This window comes from Leptinotarsa decemlineata, unplaced genomic scaffold (assembly GCF_025532065.1).
Source record: "Leptinotarsa decemlineata unplaced genomic scaffold, Ldec_3_MD MMD2_tig00026361_RagTag_RagTag, whole genome shotgun sequence".
Lineage (NCBI taxonomy): Eukaryota > Metazoa > Arthropoda > Insecta > Coleoptera > Chrysomelidae > Leptinotarsa > Leptinotarsa decemlineata.
In genome coordinates this window covers 3,855,293-3,872,715 of record NW_027412704.1, presented here as the reverse complement: position 1 = coordinate 3,872,715, position 17,423 = coordinate 3,855,293, and positions in this window count along the sequence as shown.

The following is a 17,423-nucleotide window of genomic DNA, read 5'->3' as shown; positions in this document are numbered from 1 at the left end:
GACAGCAAAAACACTGTAGTTCTCAAAGAAAAAATGATACCTTTTTCTCTTGATAGGAACTCTACAGAATTAATTATTTGCTCAAGTACTCAGTGATTAGGAATACATTCAAAGGAATGATAAAGTCACCATAGTCCCTCTTTTACCACAAAGAATTCAAAGAGGTAACAAAGGTTGTGGAAATGAATAAATCAGTCCTCAGGCCGTAACGAGATTTCAAATTATTTTTGTAGAGAACCTGGGAACATATTCATTTTGTTTGTTTTGAATTTAATCCTGATGTCCAACCCATCTTCGACCAATTCATGGATAATTTCCATTTTGATAGGTTCATTCCTTGGTTCCGGCGTATGACAAAGAATGCGGACATATCCGTATTGAGAACGAAACTTTCATTGTCAGCTATTTGTTGCTGCCAAATAATTACAGCGGAACGATATGAAATTTTCGGCATTCAATTTAGAAACCAATTTGAAAAAAGTCAAGAAAAACGGGTGCAACCACAATTACGACTAGTGTATAACACAATTGTTGCAAGCATCACTCTCGAATTTTCTTGTTTTCAACAGGTCGCACGGTACAAATCTCTCTCGCTTCGAAACCTTCTCGTTCTGTGAATGGATTCTATTTCACTTACATTGGAAAGGCACCAGAGGCGAGAACGTTTCAATCTCAATCTCTCTCGTTTCGAAACCTTCTCGTTCTGTGAGTTATAATCTCGAATTTCTGATTATCCGAAACCTTCTCGCCTGTGAGTGAATCTCAATCGATCTACACAGGGAATGAAACAGCGGCGAGAACTCTGATCTCGAATCTGTCTCGCTTCAAAACGTTCTCGCCTGTGAATGGATTCCAAGTTAATAACATAGGAAGTGGAATAGAAGCGAGGGACAGAGGCGAGAAGGTTTCAGTCTCGAACCTCTATCGTTTCCAAACCTCCTCGCCAAGCAAGTGGATCTCGATTCATTTACATAGGTAGTGGAACAGAGATAAGAACGTTTCGATTTTGAATTTGTCTCGCTCCGAAACCTTCTCGTTAAGTGAGAGAATTCACTTATATAGGAAGTGGAACAGAGGCAAGAACCTTTCTATTTCGAATCTGTCTCGCCTCGAAACCTTTTTGCATCAAGAGTGATTGCTTATTCATTCACATAGGAAATGGAATAAAGGCAAGAACGTTTCAATCTCAAATCTCTTCTGTTTCGAAACCGTCTCGCTCTGCGACTGGATTTCAAAGTATTCACATAGGAAATGGATTTATTCACATAGGGAGTGAAATAGAGGCGAAAACATTCTACACTTGGGTCTCACGAAAGTTTCTTGCAATATTTTGTAACCATTATAATTAAGAAGACGTAGTAACCCGGGTATTCCAAAGTTGCGTAACAATGATCTATTGAACCTACAGAAAATATCGCTGACGTTATGAAACTTGTAGAATGCATCATAATATAGGAATATTTTTCAAAAATAATAAAATTCGGTATCCTTTTATTTTTTGTTATATCTACAGTCTATTCGGATATACAGGGCCTGATATTTTTTCGGAAATTTATCTTGACGCAAATTCTTACAAACGACGGATGGTCAAACAGACAAACAGATAGTAGTAGTAGTAGTAGTAGTATATATTTGGTGCTAATACAAAGTTTACACAGGTCATAACAGATATTGCTTATCTATAAATACAAAATATAAAATATTCAGATAACTTGAATGGTTAAATGGACAATTACTATAGATATACATACATTTGTGCAAATAAAACAAACTAACTATGAAATAGAAATATAAAACAAGTTAAAATATATATGATTAAGTGGTATTACATGTCTCGAAAACCATCACTAAAATATTCATCTGAGGAATAAAAAGCTTTTTTAATTAAAAAATTTTTGATTCTGTATTTGAACTCCTTCAAAGGTAGATTTTTGATATTTTGGGGAAGCGAATTATACATTTTTGAAGCAAAATAATTTACGCCAGTTCTGGTTCTGTTGACTCTATGGTTCTGGAGATACAGATTTGAATTATTTCGAGTGTTATAACTGTGGATTGCATCATGTGTAGTATAACCTCTTATATGTTTTTTAACATGTAGCAGGCATTGCAATATATATAATGATGGAAGTGTAAGTATTTTATTATTTATGAAGCTAATTCTACAGTCTTGCCTGTAAGAAAGGTTATCAAGAATCCTAATTGCTCTTCTCAGGATGCCAAATAAATCTGATGCCTTGGGCACGTGGCCCCAGACAAGTACTGAATACGATATGTGAGATTGAATAATCCCATGGAAAGCTGTTTTCAGAACTGGTTTTGATACCGCTTTTTGTAAGTTCCTCAGGAGATAAGTATTTTTGGATATTTTGACTATAAGTCTATCAATATTTACATTCCAAGTCAATTTGGGGTCAATGTATACACCTAGAAACCTAACATATTCAGGGTTACTGATATCTGGCACTTCGCGCAACGAAAAAATGACTGTTTGGCTCTTATCTTCATTAAGTTCAAGATTATTTACGGCAAACCACTCACTGACATTTGTCAGAGTATCCTCGAATGTGGTACGCAAAGTATCAATATTATTTCCAGAAATTGATACAGTTGTATCATCAGCAAACAACACGAAGTTAGCACTTGTGTCACTAAATATTATATCATTGAAGTAAATCAAGAAAGGGATCGGTCCCAATATCGACCCCTGGGGAACTCCATACTCAATAGGAAGTAAGTTAGTAAATTTGCCATTCAAGTAAACAGCTTGCTGTCTGTCGTCCAGATAGGACTTCATCAGTTTAAGACTGCCTGTAGATAATTTATAATATTGAAGTTTTGAGAGCAAAACTTTAGGGCAAACACAATCGAACGCCTTACTTAAGTCACAAAAAAAATGACATTGTGAATCCGCCGGATTCAAAACTATCAGTTATAGTCTCAACAAGTGAATTTATAGCCATTGTTGTTGAGTGTTGGGATCGAAAACCGAACTGTACAGTAAATAAATTATGTTGTTCAAAGTGATTAGTTGAAGGTATTTTCAGCAGTATTTCGAATATTTTGGCAAAATAAGGTATGATAGATATAGGTCGATTATTTGATATCAGATTTGTTGCGCCACCTTTATGTATAGGAATTACACAACTCAATTTGAGACAAGTAGGAAAAGTTCCTTCTTTCACACACTCATTGTATAGGTTAGTAAGGGGGTACACTATGTCATTAGCAATGCATTTGATAATTTTGGTATTGAAACCATATATGTCCTTTGTCTGTTTGTTTTTTAAAGTGAATATGGCATCCCTTACCTCTATGTATGTGAATTCCACAAAGCTCTACATTTGATAGATAGACAGAGAGAGAGAGAGAGAGACAGAAAACACATTCCAGAAACTTATTTTTTTCATTCCAAACACATCGTAGACTATCAAGTCGTAGAATAGTCATACATGACGAAGCTATAATATAGATAGCGAAGCACGTATTGAAATAAACCGTGTATGTTAAATTTTCTGGTGAAGTGTTTCCATCTTTACTAATGTAGATTTTCATTCTATATCGGCCAAGTTCATTAAAAATATGGAATTCTTAACGTATTCAAAAAACACTTTGTTGTGAGATTTTCACACAACAGTTTTACATAAACGCAATACGTGTTTCGCCATACAATGGCTTTTTTGGGCGTGTAAATTTATATAAAATATAGCGATTGGCTTGTTTAAAAATCACAGGAGCCATGTGAACAACAACCACGGTAATGGAATTAATTACTGGTTAGACCCCTCTGGACCTGTACGATTAGGAGGTTGCGTCAATGACCTTGTTACGATTGCGCACGGCTGGTGTAAACCTCGAAGTAGGAATGGGTCAATTGACTAAGTCTATGGCGAGAAGCGCTTACTGCGCAACCTCTGCTGCAGGCAGCCAGTGATGGGTTTGAACCCAGGTTTGTGTTTAATAAACCCTGCAAAATACAAATAAAACAGGACACAGAGTCAGATGCTGCAAATGCAATACGCATATATAAAGACGGCTCAAAAACCAAAGAAGCCTCAGAAAGTGAAGTGTACTCCAGATCCTTAAGCCTAAGGATTGAGTGGGGAATGAGAAAAAATGCCAGCGTGGTCCAAACAGAATTGGCTGGTATCTCAATCGCCACAAAGAAAATAACCAGGAAAGGAATTTCTGACAGAAACATAACAATCTGCACTGATACTAGACAAGTTCTCTTGAACAGACAACGTGTTACCTCAGAGCTAGAACTAGAGTGCCACCAAGATTTAGCCAAAGCCTCGGTAGATGTTAACATTATCCTGAGATGGGTTGAAGGGCACGACAGAAGTAAAAATAATCGCATTGCCAACTCTTTAGCCAAGGAAGCGGCTGGACTAAGAATTTCAGGACCTAGTGACACCTACGGTCTGATTACATATTATGGGGCTGGTGGATACACCTCTATGCAGAATGTGTGAATAGGAAAATGAAACTGTCAGGCATGTCTTATGTGAGTGTCCGGTATTATCGTCAATACACAATACACCTGCTGATATAAAGGAGATGTCTCTTAGTGACCTGTCCATCTTTTTGGAAATGACAGGATGGACGATGACCTAGGAGGACAACTTGGGGGGATGTACAATGGGTCATATATGGCCTAACTGCTGTGGGCCTACACTCACTCTCTCTTCTCTACAGAGATATGAACTACTAGTAGTAAAGTTAGAAGGAGCCATTGTATGGCGAATATGTTAGTTATGGATTTTTGTCGAGTATCCGCCAATTCCATCATATATGGAATTATTTTAGAAAGCTTTAACTTCAATGTGAAATTCCATCCATTTCAAAGGTATTCCGCGTAACTTTTTATTTTGTGAACGTATTATAAAGAATATAACAGTCGTCGAATATGAGCAGTTTCAAACGTTCTGAAAATAAAACGTACTCTGATAATTGAAATTTACAAAGTCAATTATTCTCCAGTGGGTCGATGCAGCAATGAATATAATCAAAGCCTACAGTTTCGCATACTGGAGCTTTTGTCCATTATAAATTTCGAACGAACGGTTGTATGAAGGGAATTTGCTGTGATGGATTACAGTTTGGAAAATTACAGCTGAAAATGCGGAATAAAAAAAAGTTTCATAAATGAGGCATGTGGGAGGTTCGGTAAACAGAAATTACAATAGAGAGGAAAAAGTAATTGAAAAATATATTTTGATTTGTTTTGGTAAACAGTTGTAATTCACTGAATTTGAGTAGTTACAAAAAATATGAGGCCTCGTATAATAATAATAATAATCACAATAATAATAGCAGCTTTATTGTCCAAAAGTTACACACTTATAGGACAATACTAAATTATGAATGAAGGAAAAATTAATTCTTATTACCTACATACGGTACATGTTTGCAATTCTAATAAAGTGATGGAGGTTTGTGAGAATATATCACAATGGAAACAAATACTATTGACTATGTTGGTTAAGACAGAGAGAGAGATAGAGAATATACTTTATAATCTTGTGGACAAAGTTTCGCTCAATCTATAATACAGTTTTTATGTAAAAACCGAGTGCATTTGAATTGATCAATTTTTACTTAATATGTATTGTCAAACATGCGCCAAACTAACTGACTGTTATAAGGAAACAAGTATAGCTGAAGCACCAGTCAATCTAATAATAACACTGATGATTTTCAAACAAGACTCAACCTCTAACGGAAGCAAGAAACTCTTTGGAAGGTTCGAAATAGATGAACATTTCAACCTAGCAGACCACTGTTATAATATTCATGCAGTCATTGTTCACTGTGGTTCTGGCGTTGAACGTGGTCATTATTACGCCTTGGTCAAAGAAGAAACGGACTGGTTTAAGTTTAACGATAGTCGTGTCACGAAGTGTTCTGGCAATGCATTGCATTTATTGGAGCCTCTGGAGACACCCTACATTTTGTTTTATGAGAGAGAGGACATTGTTGGATCAAGATCTTCAGATGATGTGGTGCTGCAGGTTTTTCCGGGTTTTCCTGCAGCTGAAAAAGCAAATGCGCCACTGGAATCAATGAAGTCGCCCCGGAGCGCCAATTAATTTTTATTGTTGTATTTATTTTATTTTTATCGTTGTTTTAACACATTGTAATAATTTTATAAATATATATTTGATCTGCTTAATACATAAAATCAGTTTGTGTATATAAAAACATATAAGTCATACAGAGGGCACTAACAAATAATTAATTAAAAAAACAGTTCGTATATAAAAAAACATATAAGTCATACAGGATACTAAGAAATAAATGTGTATTTTTTTTCATTCAGGGTGCTGGTGAATAATAAACAAATGAGATATTTTTTTCAAAATTATCATTATAAAATTCTTTTATATTATATTTCAATATTAAATTTTACAAAAAGGATTTGAAGCATTTCATCTTCTATTAATTATTTGCGAGCGCTTTCGACAGTTGGTAGTACTGTCATCTTCTAGGCACTCCTAGGAGTGCCTTGAAATACTGAAAATAAAGGAAAATTTGTTGCATCATTCGAAATTTTATATTTTAGTATGGTATATCACTTAAAAAACCTTTCACAGCCTTCCTGAAGCATTGTACAGACTCTATTTCTGTTGCATTCTTTGGAAAGTGATTGAACATTTTACAAGCATTATAGACAATGGAATCCTTCATGACTGATGTTGGTATTGTCAACTTAATGTTGTTGGATTGCCTTGTCACATAATGGGTTGGTGAGAATTGGAATTTGTTCAAATATTTCTTAATTAAACACAGTGTTTCCATTATAAAGAGAGAAATCAGTGTTCCATGAGTGGTAAAGAGTAATCTACAAGAGTCTGTACTTTTTGATTTGCACATATATACGGCTCGTTTTTGAAAAGCTAAAATATTTTGTAATAGGTAACCTCTACATACGCTCCAATATGGAATTCCATATCTCAGGTGAGATTCCACCAGAGAAAAATAAACAGTCTTAGCTGCTGTCAAACCAAGTTCATTTGCGACTACTCTGACTGCATAACAACCAGACGACACTTTATTACACAAGGCATAAATATGGTCTTCAAATTTTAGTTTTCTATCATTATGTACTCCTAAAAGTTTTAAGCTAATTTTGTTCTGAATGATGTCATTCCCAATGGGTATATTGTCAAATTCACATCTGAAAGTTAATCTGTTAGTTCTCGAAATATTTAGAGACAGGCGATTTGAATCACATCAACTTTTTACTTTCATCATATCGATGGATATGATTTTAGTTAAATCATTTGCATTGTCCGATTATCAAAAAATGGTAGTATCGTCTACAAATAGTGTGAATTTTCCTGAGATATTTATACTTGTCAAATCGTTGAGGTAAATGAGAAACAATGTTGGCCCTAGAATTTCTGAGCGATGGGTTGTTTCCACCATCTCTATCACTCCTCTGTAGCCGTAGTAGGGAGGTTTCCGCAACAGTATTTCGTGATTCACACAGTCGAAAGCCTTCGAAAAATCGCAAAATACTGCCTTTGCCTTTGCCACTTTGAAAGCAAAACTGTTCTGAAATCTACTTACAATGCTGTTCGTAACTATACCACATCTATATCACAATGTTGCACTACTACTAGTAAACTGTTAGTAAACTGTTAGTAAACAATCGTTATTCATAATATCATCATGTTGACTTATTTCTGAGCTCTCATAGGCATCTAGATGCCTGTTGTTGTTAACTTGTCTAACTAATATTGATGAACAAAGTCTATGGAATGGTTATGTTGCAAAACATGATGGGCGACTGCTGATTTTTCCGATCTTCCATATTTTAGGTGTGCTAAGTGTTCCTTATATCTTGTTTCAATAGATCTTTCAGTCTGTCCATTATATTTAGCATTACAGTTCTTGCATTTGATTTCGTGAATTTCAGACTTTTCCAAATTAGCAACTTTTTCCTGAGGATTTTCTAAAAGGCTCCGTAGTGAGCCAGAAAAAACCCGTAGCAGTTCAAGATCCCTACAGGAAGAAGATCGTGGAGGGATTCTGGGTTATATAATGCATAACTATCATTTTGATAACTACAAAGCTGTACAAAAAATAGGCACTCCAGGAAGTTCTAGAAGAGTTCAGAACATTCAAGAATATTGTTAAGCATTTCACAACATTCTGGAATATTACGGAGCATTTTGGAATATTGTGGAAAGTTAAAGAATAGTCTGGAACGTGCTGAACGAACGTTCTAGAAATGTTTGGGATAGTCCACAATATTAGAGAGTATTCAATAGCATTCTAGTACATTCCAGAACACCTCGAACTTTCGAGAATATTCCAGGTGATTTTGCAACAATCAGGAGTTAGTGATATGGTTGGTAGCCTTTTATTCGTCATTCAAGAAGAAGATTCATGATTTTGTCTGAAGGACGTACTTTTGAAGATATGAGAGCTAGAAGTTTCGCCCTCTAGAAATTTCTAGAATAGCTCAGAACACTCGAGATTATTCGTGAGCTTTCCAAAACACCCTGAAATATTCTGGAATGATTTTATAATGTTCTAAAATGATCTGGGATGTTAAGGAACACCCTGGACCATCTCAGGTTACTGTGGAACATTCCAAAAGATTCTCGAATGCTGTGGAATATTCTAGAAGAATTGTGGTTCATTCTGAATCTTTTTACATCATACTATATTGCACTTGACTTGTGTTTTTATTCATAAGGAAAAAACAGTAGGTTGAAAAAACATTTTAACCCATTTTTCAAGCCCACATTATAGATGTAACAATTTATTACAGCGCTATGTGCACCTTGTTTCTGGTAATGAAATATAATAATTTCCGTCGAATGAATAACACATGCACATAGAGCTTTTCACGATTGAATTCATTTTCATAGTCTTGTGGTGGAACAATGTGTTATTTCAGTCGAAATTGCCTGCATATCAAATCAGAGTCAACGTTTGTACAAACTTGTTCAGCACCTGACGGCTCGTCATTCTTCTCCGACAAAACAGACTAAAAGGTATTCGTTGAATTATTTCATGTGTGAAAGCTATTCCTCGAGTCTCGAAGGAATCCTGCCGTGAAAGGGAATGACGGAGAGATAACGCGGAGCGAGAAATTGTAGAAAATGCAACTATTATTAGTTTTGCTCCAAGGGAATACCACCATCGGTTTCACAGCCTTTGAATTACTGTCTGCACGCATTGAAACTCATTGGAGATATCCTACTTTTCTTGACCTAGTAATGAAAGAGAGGAAAAGAAACGAATAAACTTTGTAATTAAAATACTTCCACACCTGAGCCACAGTAAACCCTTGCGGGTTGCGGTGGAGGGTCGAATAGATCCACTCACTTTTGAAATAACCTAACCTAACCTACTTCCACACCTGATTTTTTTCTTTCAATAGTTAAAAAATAAATGTAAATGATGTATTATTTAGCAAAAAAAAAGTCGAATTAAAATTAAAATAGCAGGACTTTCCAACACGTCTTACAAGGAAGGAGTTCTCCTTTCTTTTTGGAAGATATCTCGCGTTCAGCCTATTCGAAAGGCTTCAATATCTTGAGCGATCATCAATATGGCTTTCGGAAACAAAGATCAACGAGTAACATGGAAAGTCAAGAGCTGTTGCGCTTGATATTTATATTTATATTTGCTGGCTAAACTTCGATGTTATGGCTTGTCGGATCTCCCGAATACTTTACCATCAACGCTGGTGTTCTCCAGGGATCCATATTGTCTGTAACCTTCTTTTTATTGTATATCAACGACTTATTGGAAAAAACCAAGAATCCAATATAATAATAAAAAATAAAAAGCAGGGATGGCTACTAACACCCATGGCCTGTGTCGAGTTGCGACACCACTTACCCGAGCAACTGGTGCAAAACCTGACTGGCAGCCCAGGCGCACCCGGGAAGGAGAACTATATTCTCCCTCCAGTGCCAGCCGTGGGTCCACAGGGCTAACCACCCCGTGGACCCAACACTTGGTTCCCAGTGATCAAGAAAGGGACCCCCACAATCGACCCGCTCGGAGGGGTAAGAGGCAAGGTGGTGGGGCCCATAATGATGATTTGCCTACTAATGACAACCTTGGCAATGAAAATGGACGCTTTGAGTGGACGCATGAGCTGAGAGATAGCCTTATGCATTGCTACGAGAGTAGTGAGCCCGCGTGAAGAGGGTACTTGGCGAGATTGCATGCTCTGTGGTATGAAACACATCCGGAGCATGCCGCCTTTTCCGCCCAAAAACTTAGAGATTATGTATCTTATCTTCGACGGCAGGGCTATTTAGCTCCTTCCTAGCCTGCTTACGAAGTGGTAGAAGTGACAGTTCTACCACCCGTTGGCACGGCTGGAGAGGAGACTCGCACCATACCACCAATGGAGACGACAATCAGAACACGCAGAGCGCTCCACAGAATTAGGCCCCTGAAGCCACAAGAACTGGCTTGTTTGGATGCGGAGGTTCATAGTGTTCTAACAGAAGAGGCTGACATCTGGCAAATCAACACCGCCGTGTTTAACGTCGTCCAATCGCTTTCCGAATCGGAAGGATGAATCCCGGCCTTGCGGTTCGGAAGATTGAACGGCGTGTACACAAGATGGAGGCTGAGATCACGTCGGCGAGACAACACGCGTCTCGTATCCAATATGTGATGGACTACAGAGCGGCCAATAGGCCTTTCACGCCCGCAGTGCGGCGAATAGCCGCCAATCTACGACATATCCATCACACTTCAAGCCAAGGCGTGCTGCTGACCACCAAACAGCGTTGCCTTGATAGGATACGAATGCTAGTGGCTGCTAAGAAGTCACTAGTGAGGCCTATATCCATCGATATAACGCGGCAATTTAGAGTGCTATATTACCGTCTACGACACTCTTACGGTATTGACGAGACACCAGTGTTGCCCTACGCTCCGGGGGATATTGAATCCGTTGTGGGGAACGAGAAGTGCTGAATTTATTGGGACTATTCGTTCCCCACCCTCAGGCTCATACAAGCTAATAAGCCTGAAGTAGTCCTTGCCGCACTAAGGCATAAATCTTAGCCGCACAGATGCAGAAGGCTGTCATTCTTTGCTCAGTGCGCTTGCTCAGGGCACATGATTCTCGGACCCAATGATCACTTACCCCACGGTGTGGGGTAAGTGATCATTGGGTCATTGGTTGATAATGCTGGCGCGCCCTCCCGAATGTATCGGGGCTTCGGGGAATAGGGCCTGACCAGCGCACACTACGGTGAAAAAAAAAATAATAATAATATTGTTTATTCAGATTCAAATCACAGAAAGGAATAATACATACAGTTGAATGAACATTGTAGAAATCACAGAAGCATCAGATGTTGCTTGTATGTGGTGAAAAGGAGATCCAAAGGAAAAAAATGAATATATGATAAATATTAAAGTATGAGAATGAATTATATGTAAAGGGGAATTGCATATGAAAATAAACTTAATATATGAAATTAAAAACACATAAGATAATATAAAATCACAAATATCAGTATAAATATAAAAAGTTGTCATTTTTGACATATAATATAAAATCATACAAACATAAAACTAAATTGACAATTAAGTATGAAATCACAATCGTAAAATACGCGTACTATAATAGTAATAATATATAAAAACATGTTGAAATCGATATGGATGTTGTTGAAAATGTATTTGATGTATATTAATAAAACGATAGTGCCCATTTATAAACATATATACATACATATATGAACACATATGTATTACAGAATTGTAAGTGGGCAATATAGCGAAGTTACGTATGGTTTTTTTCATCTACTCAAATGGACGTAGAAGTTCAAGTCTCTGACTTTGAAGAATATGCTCTTTCAACTCTTTTTTGAAGCGATTGATATTTGAGATAGATTTTATATTTTCAGGAATTCTGTTGTAGAGTTTAGGCGCAAAGTAAATAAATGATCTTTGTGTAACGACCCTGACCATTAGGGGTGTAGTATACTGATCACTTTGGCGGGTGTGATACTGATGTGAAGGAAGCGATGCCGTATGTCTATTCGTATGATATTTAGTGCTAGAGCACAAAAAATACAATTGTCGTATGTCTAACAGACGAGTTTCGATGTATAATTTATCAGAGGGATACCTACCATTTTTAGAGAATATTAATTCAATTTGAGAAATATGACTATTTAATGCTCCTCCCCAGACTACTATTCCATAGCGGATATGCCTTTCCACAAGCGAGTAGTATAAAGTTTTGAGATATTTTAGAGGTAGGAGTTCTTGAAGTTTCCTGAATTTGAATAGAATGGTCCTCAATTTATTGACGGTATATTTAATATGGAGGTCCCATTTCAAATTGGTGTCTAGAATTATTCCCAGGTATTTTATTTTCTTTTCAGGAAAGATGTGGAAAGAAGTATCAGTTTTTATTGTTAATTGGTCGAACGGGAGTGCTACAGCTGCATTACAACAGAATGGTAGGTAATGCGTTTTGTCAATATTCACCGTCAGTAGTTTCTTATGCAGCCAATATTTTATGTGGGGGAATTCTGATTCAACTTTTATTTTCAAAGAATTCTAGTTATCTGCTTTGTAAAGATAGCGGTGTCATCTGCGAATCCAACTATGTTTCCGTTGCCTAATGCGAAAATTACGTTAATGTATATTTTAAATAGTATTGGTCCCAGCACGGAACCTTGAGGTACTCCACAGTCGATCACCTTTTCACTGCTCAGTATATCATCGATTCTTTCTGCTTGGCTCCTTCCTGTTAAATGACTTTCAAATAATTTCAATGAGTTACCCCGTATTCCGATATCTTCTAAAGACTGAAGGAGTAGATGGTGACTGACGGTGTCAAATGCTTTCGAAAGGTCAATGAAGGCACACAGACTGGTTTTGCTTTCATTCAAGGCCTCAGTTACCTTTGAGGTTAGAGTGAGTATAGCATCTTGGGTTGACATTTCTTCTTTGAATCCGAATTGATTGTTGGAAATTAGATTGTATTTATCAAGGAAAGATATGAGCCTTTTTTGATAATCTTTTCAAAAATTTTCGAGAGATAAGTGACTAATGAGATAGGACGATAATTTGTGATAATAGATGTGCCCCCTTCCTTAAACAGTGAAGGGGTAAACACCTTCCTCCACACATCGGTTGAGAATATAAGTAAGGAGATATAGAATGTAATCTGATATTGATTTTATATTTTCTGCTTTCAAATCATCACAACGCACTGCCTTATTATTTTTAAGCTCGAAAATTGTGTTTTTAAGTTCCGTCGGGCCAATTAGTTCAAAGAAGAAAGAATTTAAGATCGATATTCGTTTGATTTCGAAATTTGTGTTGCTCGGAATCTTGCTAGCAAGAACTCTACCCTTTTCTACAAATGCTGCATTGAATGTATTTGCAATTAGCGTTTTATCGGTTAAGATTTCATTGTTGTCTCGTCATTTCATTTGGATTCCAGGACATCGGCTACGGAGGCACAAATTAACCGGCTCCAGGAGGTTGCATATCTCAATGAGGATCTAGAAATGATTTCTAATTGGGGTGCAAGTAATCAGGTTCAATTCAATGCCACAAAAACCCAGGCACCGGTTTTCTCCAAGAATATAAATGTCTCCGGATCGGATATCATAATGTCAAGTATGACAGTTCCGCTTTCTGCTTCGATAAGTTTGTTGGGGGTTGAAATGGACACCGTTATGTCTTGGCACAATCACGTCGCTGGAATTACAATTGTGTACACACCTGAGCAACTTTTGGTGCTTCATGAAGCTCAGATTGGACTTTCTTTGGAGTAGTATTGTTCTCATGCTATGGAGCTCCGCCCCTAAGCATGTGAAGTGTGAATCTTCACTTTCGCACACCGCTCTAAGAGCGCCTTAAGATTTCTTATGTAGTGCTTGTGCTTTGTCTTTAAAAAAAATTAAAAACTTCTGAAACAACCTTGTATTTTTTCCGGTATTTTCACTTTCCGCCATAAGTATCTGTATAAATTCTCAGCTCTTGTTTTGATGGGGAAAATTATCAAATACGACAAATTGCTGATGAATTGATTTTTTTTGTGAAAAATAACTGTAATATACGTAGTAACTTATCCATATTTTCTCAGAAATAACTCTCAATGAATATTTTATTATTATCAGAGTTTGATGAGAGCGTTGAATCAGTTTCTCACCTAGCCAATATATTCCAAGCACTGTCTCAAACTGAATAACTTCCTTGGATAAACTTCTAACTCCCTCACAACTTTATCCTGGCGTAGGTATGGTACAAGCACATTCCATTACTGCGGCCACTTCTCACAGGATAAATTCTTCAGATAAGATTACACTTGAAATATGACGATCATATTGTCAGAAGTTATCCTCAAGATTTATATGAACGATACAAGAGCTGTAAGAATTCTTGTGGAAATCTTATTTGAGCCCAGAAGTTTTCAAAGACAAATAGGGGTTGGGGCAGCAGAGACATCGCCGTAAACAAAAGCCACGAGGGGTGGTAAAGATCTGTAACGGAATTATCTCAAATGGGAATTTCAGAGAGGAACAGCAATTGAATTTTATTTTCGTAGCAGTATTTGTTCATCGTATAATTTTTGAACAAAAGGTAATTGATAATTTTCTATTCATCAAAAATGAGAATTGAAATTTCTATGTTTTATATCACTTTTATTTGTAACTCGCGTTACTGCAGTTTCGTCCTACAAAGACATATTCAGACGTTTATTGTCCATATGTTCATCTTACAAGGACATATTCGAAGGAATATGTCCTTGTAAGATGAAACTGCAATAACGTTAGTTACAAATAAAAGTGGTATAAAAACATGGGGGTTTTGATTCTCATTTTTCATGATATAGTAGCGGCTGCATCCATCAATTTAATTTTATATTCATTAAAAATATTTTTAACGACACTATATATATATATATATATATATATATATATATATATATATATATATATATATATATATATATATATATATATTGAAGACAAAATGAGAAAAAACCAAGAAGTACTTGATAAAAATAGCTGCGTAAACGCAAGCGAAACATAAGTGGAACCACCTATTGGTGTGACACCCAAGTCAAATTATGTCAGTGTTGGTGGTTTGACCAATCAACCGACAACTGCGGTAGCAGAAATTTGGGAAGCTAACCTGAAATGCCATCGGAAAACGAATCCACATGTTTCTAGAAATGACATGAAATCTAGAAAGGTTAATGCAGTCAAGCTGTTGAAAAATAATTCCATGAAAATCAAAAAATTAATAGATAAGTACTTTTTGATCATTTCCATATTGATTTCAATTTGAGAGCCACCGCTAGACAGCTGTTTGAAACATTTTGTCTTCAATCGAGGACCGCCTGCCCAGTACCGACGATGCCCAATAGGCTGAAACAGCTATCTACCGGTGGCTCTTGAATTGAAATCAATATGGGAATTAACAAAGAGTACTTATCTATCTATTTTTTGATTTTCATGGAATTATTTTCCATGACTGCATTAGCCTTTCTAGATTTCATATCATTTCTAGAAACATGTGGATTCGTTTTCCGATGGCATTTCAGGTTAGTTTCCCAAATTTCTGCTTCTGCTTCTGGAATGCTTGGAAAACATCGGCATAAGGGGAGTGGCCTTGAAATTATTCGAAAGTTATCTTTCCAACAGATTTCAATGTGGTGAACTGAAAATAGTTAGGAGCAATTTTCAAAGAATAGAATATAGTGTACCCCAAGGAACTGTTTTGGGACCACTTCTGTTCAATATATATATTTGAATGATCTATTCAGAATAAACACAAGTGGTTCAATTATTACTTATGCGGATGATACTGCAATTTTCTACAGTCATGAAGACTGGCTATCACTTAAAATTCAAGCAGAAAGCGATATCCGTAATATTCAAGTCTTTTTCATCTATAGACTTTTAACAATTAACTTTAAAAAAACATTTTTTCTACCCATACATATTGATAAGAGAAGTGCTTCTTCTTATGATAGCCTGCAAATCACTGAAGACATCTCAATATGCAGCGACCGACACCGAAGTTTTGGTTTTAATAAATTTTCTTAGATTATTATTCGTTCTGTAAGCTACGTTTACGCCTTCTTTCTTTAAAAAACGGGCAATATTCTTGGTTGGTTCGCCCAAATATGCCAATGTCCTATAACTGACGTTATCGCATCTTGAATATGGGTAGACCAGGTCCATGGCTTGCTTTTGTAGTTTTTCGGAAAGTATGGAGTCTATAATATCTACCTTATACCCGTTATTAATCGCGATTTGTTCGATCAAACTCAGCTCTCTCTGGAAATCACTATCAGACAGTGGAATATTAAATAATGAAGTGAAATAGTGAAGCATACTATTGAATGCAGCAACTTTATGCTGATAAGGGTGTGTGAAGGAATTATGTATGATAATGCCGTGTACGATGGTTTGTGGAAAATTGCAAATTCATGTTTATTGTTATTTTTCGTAACGGTTAAGTTAAGGATCACTAGGAAGTCCTTCAATTTGTTTTTGAAACAATAGAGTGTTCCACACTTTTTTATTTCGTCGGATAATGAATTGTGATTCCGGGGAGCCATTGCTCCAGTAAAATTATAATGAATTTCTGTACAACTGAAAGGAATATAAAAATGGTCTTGTTGGCGTGTTCTGTATTCGTATCTGGAGTTGTTCGGTGTGAAGCTACAACAATTTTTTTACGTACATGCAGAATTCGAAAATCAACAGTGATGGAAGCGTAAGGATTTTTAGATTCTTGAAGTGATCTTTATAGGATGAGCGTTTTGAAACTCCAACTATAGCTTCTGCGCAATGAAAATATCTGATGATGAGGTGGATAGGCCCCAGAAGCGCACCCCGTATCTTAATCTGGAATCAATTTGAGCATAATATAATTTTAGGAGTTGTTCCTCATTAAGGACGAGTTTGAGATTTCTGAATTGATATGTGTAGGAGTTTAATTATAATTGATAATTATAGTTGATATTTCAGGTATTCATTCTAATTTTATTTGATCTTTCATATATTTCGAACCATATTAGAATCAGACAATGGCAGTCCAAAATAGTAAAGTAAACCATGAAGCAATGTCAGCCACTTTCAAATAATTAACAAGGACGTTTCTGTTGATATCTCTGATTGAAAGTCCTTCTTATTATGAGCGGCTGAACCTTCAGTATTGAACACCACACTTTCATCATATTTCTATTCATTTGTTGCAAACGGCATCTTCTTCAATCGTCCCTATGACGTCCTCTCCAGTAAATACATCTTCAGATTCCATCCAAACATCCAATTTTCCAGACGAGTTCAGATTATTGTAGTGTCAGCATCTCGACGCAATTGACATCAGACCAGTCCTCGACCGAGAATAGCATCAGCCACAAACCCAACCCTATTGCCTCTGGGACT